Here is a 4,875-nt window from a genome sequence, read left to right as displayed (position 1 = left end):
GTCCCTTTGGAGACATCCGATAAAATTGGAATGATACAGAGAATATTAGCTTGGCCCCTATGTAAGGATGACACACACAAATCGAGAAATGGTCCAATTTTTTTTAAACCCTTCGTCATCTTCTCTGGAACCCTAATTCCATTTTCAAATACTAATAGAGTTCAATTGCAATTCTTACATTTCGGTAGTTCATCTACTGAAGTCATGATCAGAAAACATGTGGATTCCATGGTCAGATTGGTCTTCTTGTTGATGTCTCCAACCATTTGTGGCAAGTAAGGGTGGTCTTTCTTTTTATAAAGTCTTCTTTAAGTTTTTTACTTTTCCTGTCATTAAGTTTCATGCTTTATAAAGTTCCGTTTATGTGTTGTATATAGTTTGTATGTGCTGTTTATCTGTTGATTTTTGATTAATTTTGCAACTTCACTCTCTTAGTTCATGTTGTGGTTTTCCTTTTTATAAAATAATTGATAATAGGCATCCTCTGCAAGTCCCTGTTGGTTTTACATTTCCATTTGTTATCAAATGTAGAAATTGATGGGAGGTATCAAAGTGAGATTGTATTTGTACACATGGATGTGTTCTTGTAAATATTTAAATGACAAAAAAGAAGTTATTGATAAAATATTGCATATTTATGTAATGAAGATTATCAATCATATGAGTTTTTGGACTTAGAAGTTATGGAAGGGTTGTGAGATAAGTTTAAATGGAAGCAACTATTTTCAATCAAACAAGTCAGTCACATTGATTAGTAAGCATGTTTTCTAAATAATTAGGATTAATGACTTAGGAGGGTAATTAGGTTTCCAGTTTGTTCGTATTAGGCCACTAAGGTTTTTTTGTGCATATTAGACCAATATGGTTGTTATTACCGTTTACAAACAGTCATTTTTACTGGTTTTAACCGGTAAAAAAGACTATTTCTAAACGGTAATAACAACCATATTGGTCTAATACGTACAAAAAAAAAACCTTAGTGACCTAATACGGACAAACTGGAAACCTTATTACCCTCCTAAGTCATTCCCAAGGAAAAGTATAAGTAGATTTGCATGTCCATTGTCACATGTACATAACATTATATTACGACATGTATACATTATATTATGAGTAGAAAATATACAAAGTTGACAAGTAAAAATCATCATATTATTAAAATATATAGTGTATGTAAGAATATACTTTTGTGGTCATTTCATCTATTAGTATGTAAGAATGTCCTTTTGTGGTCATTTCATCTTCAATAACACACTGTCACTTTCAAATCACAATCTGAATATCACCTTATACAATATACTTGTATACACCATTAGATCCTTAAATAATAAGTATTTGCCACCCACTAAACATTATAAAAAAATTATAACTTCAAGTGACAAAAACATGTCCATACCTATCTCTTATCACTAAATATATGGTTTTATCTCTTGTAGCATGTTTTAATATCTGATTCTGGTTATTAAATATCAAAGCAATCACTTTCTAGAATCCATCTAGGCTAAATGTTTCCACAAACTAAAGTATAGCAATTTCTACAAGAACATCTTCAAAAATGATAAACTAAGGGGAAGCAAAATACAACACTAATGCATTTTGGGCAAAAAGCTAGTTCGGTATCTTTGAATGTGTTGCTAAATTCAATACCTAATCATAAAGCACCAAGTCTTGATGCCTTTCTATGAAATGAATAGGAATAGATCACAATCAAGAGCTAATTCAATGATATAAACAAAAAGGTATGTACTAAAAATATAATACAGAAGGTAAAGTACAATTTAAACCTAAATATACGGCTACACTACTTTTGTAGTTTGACTACACTAAGTGTATGACACATGGTAAAATAAATACACATGTGTTCTGAATATTAACCTTGAAATAAAATACCGTTATTACCCCCCGTCAAGTTCATGTGAGGGACGAATTTCAAGCTTGTGACAAAGAAATAAATCTATCTTTATGTAAAGGATTGATGAAGATATCTGCATGCTGATCAATGGAGGACACATGACTTATTTGGAGGTCTTTTGTTTTAACATGTTCTTTAACAAAGTGAAATCTAGAGCAATATGTTTCGATCGACTGCAAATTGTTAGGTTTTTGGTAATAAATAAGGATCCAACATTGTCACACAAGTAAAGGAGCACAAGTAATGTACGCATGAAGTTCAAAAAGCAATTGTTTCTAGTAGATTAACTCAGTTGCAGTGTATGAAAAGGCTCTATATTTTGCCTCAATACTCGATCTAGTAACCACCTTTTGTTTGTGTGATATCCAATTTATGAGATTAGATCCACTATATATTGCAAAGCCATACTAAGATCAAATTTCGTTGGCATCGGAGACCCATCTAGCATCCGAAAAAGCAAGACGAGAAGTCTTGTTGGTTGAATTGAAGTGAAGATAATGTGTGAGAGTGCCTTGAAGATAACACAAGATTCTTTTTATAGCCTACCAATGAAGGCTAGTGGGAACATGCATTTATTAACAGGCCATATCGACATCAAATGCAATTTCAGGGCGTCTAATAGTAACATATTAATGTGAGCCAACAACCTGACGATAGATATTAGGTTTGGAGAATAGTTCACCATGAATAGTATGTCTGGAGCTTGCATCAGTTGTAGTAGAGATAGAAGTGACTGATAACATATGGTTGTGGGCAAGAATGTTACGAGGATACCCCTCTTGACCGATTGTAAGACCTGATGGATTGTGCTTGATTGTGATAACCAAAAAATAATAAAGGTCTCCAAAATCTTTAAGTGTTAAGACACAATGGAGTGGCATAATGAATCGTTGGATTAGTGACGCAGTAACGCAGTGACGCAGTGGTACCTTTAGTAACGGGATCATCCACATAAACAAAGATGTAGACAACATCATATCTCGATTTATGCACAATGAGGGACATGTCAGAATGGCATGCACAAAAGTTGTGGGTGGTAAGATAGGACTTGAGTTTGGTGAATCAGGCTCTTGGCGCTTGTTTTAAGCCACAAAGAGCTTTATGAAGGTGACATACATGTGTTGGGTTTGCATTATCATCAAAGCCATGGGGTTGTTTCATATAAACATCTTCCTTTAAGTCAACATTGAGAAACGTGTTATTGATATCAAGTTAGCCAATACACTAGCCTTAGGAGACAACAAGAGATAGAGCTAGATAGATAGGTATAGGTTTGATGATCAGACCGAATGGTTCAAAGTAATCGACATCTTCTTTTTGACTGAAGCCTTGAGCCACCAAGCATGCCTTGTTTGTTTTAATGGTCTCATCCGAGTTTCTTTTTATCACGAAAAGCCATTTAGCTCCAACAAGATTTATATTAGTAGGAAAAGGAACTAGGGGTTACGTTTTATTTTTTATAAGTACATCATATTTAATTTACATAGAATCTTGCCAACATTTATGTTTAATGGCTTGATTAAAGGCATGTAGCTCATTTACCAGATTTAGTGGATATTATTGAAAAGACTTTATGTTTTAAGGATTTTGCTTGAGCTCGAGTGACCATCGGATGTTGGTTGATAGCCGCTTGGCACTAATGCGAGGGAACATAGGGAAACTGTCGGGAATGAGAGCTAATAGTAGAGTGTCGATACCAAGGACTTCAAGGTGGAAAAGGTAACCATAAGTGTTAGGCCAAAAGTTATCATCGATGAGGGAGGGGTTGTAGTAGGGTAGCAGCCTGGGCTAGAAGTGTTGGGCCAATTTCAACTGGAGTAGATTGGATTAATGAATCTTGATGAGATGATGGGGCTGAATTGTGCGAGTAGGGTAATTTATTTATTGAAGACAACATATGACCTATGAATATTATTTTAGATAGAGTGTTCTAGTACATGTATCCATTGTGGGAAGAACTGTATCCGATGAAAACACAATGGAGTCAACGAAAATAAACTTTATGGTGATTATAAGGACGTAAAAACTGATAGCATATGCAACCAAAGGTTTTAAGAGATGTATAATTAGGACTCTTAGAGTATATTTTTTGGTATCAGGACATGTAATTTAGGACTAGAGTAATGGTCCTGTTGTGAAGATATGTAGCGGTTTTAAGGGCATGTTCCCAAAATGTATTTGGGAGTGAGGATTATGCTAAAAAGGTAAGACATTTTTCAATGATGATGTGATTTTGGTAGTCAACTACACCATTTTGCTTATGTATATGTGGGCATGAGACACAATTGATAATTCCATGAGTGGTCAAAAAAATTATAGACTTTCGATACTCATAAACCCAATCGGTTTGTAGACTTATGAGTTTGCAATTAAATTGATTTTATATCATGGTACAAAATGAACGAATGTATTAAAAACTGAAATTTTGAGACAAAAAATATATCCAAACAAATTTGGTGCAATGATCCACAAACAACACAAAATAACGATTTCCATTCAATGAAAAATTAGGAAATGGTCCCCAAAGATCGGAATACATAAAGTAAAAAGGTTGTGAAGAAGAAACATGGGTATAAGTAAATGGAAGATGGTGGATTTTTCCCCATTAACAAGGTTCAAAAACATTAGGAAAATTATTTAAAGAAACAGGAAGCTTGTAAAGTGAAACAGGACGTCGTAGTTGTAGAGCATGAAGATGATCCACTCCTTGATGCCAACGATGGAGAGTGGTGTGAATTCTGGTAAGGGCCATGGTGCATTTGGTTTTATAGGAGGAGCGAGGAATACGATACAAACCTCGATCAATTTCCCCGTTGAGAACTGTTTTGCCCTGCATAAACTTGACAGTATAGTAAGAAGGATCAAATTACATATACACATTATTATCATTGGCAAGTTTTGACACACTAGGTAGGTTTTTGGTGATATAGGGCACAACAAGAACAAATGATAATTGAAGAGAA

At 34.3% G+C, this 4,875-nt stretch overlaps 1 non-coding gene across 1 annotated transcript; it reads left to right on the top strand.

The window, feature by feature from the left end:
* LOC111877521 (U6 spliceosomal RNA) lies at positions 1 to 103 on the top strand. Its single transcript, XR_002845444.1, has one exon. It is a non-coding gene; the product is annotated as a U6 spliceosomal RNA (small nuclear RNA).
* The last annotated feature ends 4,772 nt before the right edge of the window (positions 104 to 4,875 follow it).

The sequence above is a fragment of the Lactuca sativa genome, chromosome 6, assembly GCF_002870075.4.
Source record: "Lactuca sativa cultivar Salinas chromosome 6, Lsat_Salinas_v11, whole genome shotgun sequence".
In the NCBI taxonomy this organism is placed as follows: Eukaryota; Viridiplantae; Streptophyta; class Magnoliopsida; order Asterales; family Asteraceae; genus Lactuca; species Lactuca sativa.
This window is presented reverse-complemented; position numbering and strand designations above follow the sequence as displayed.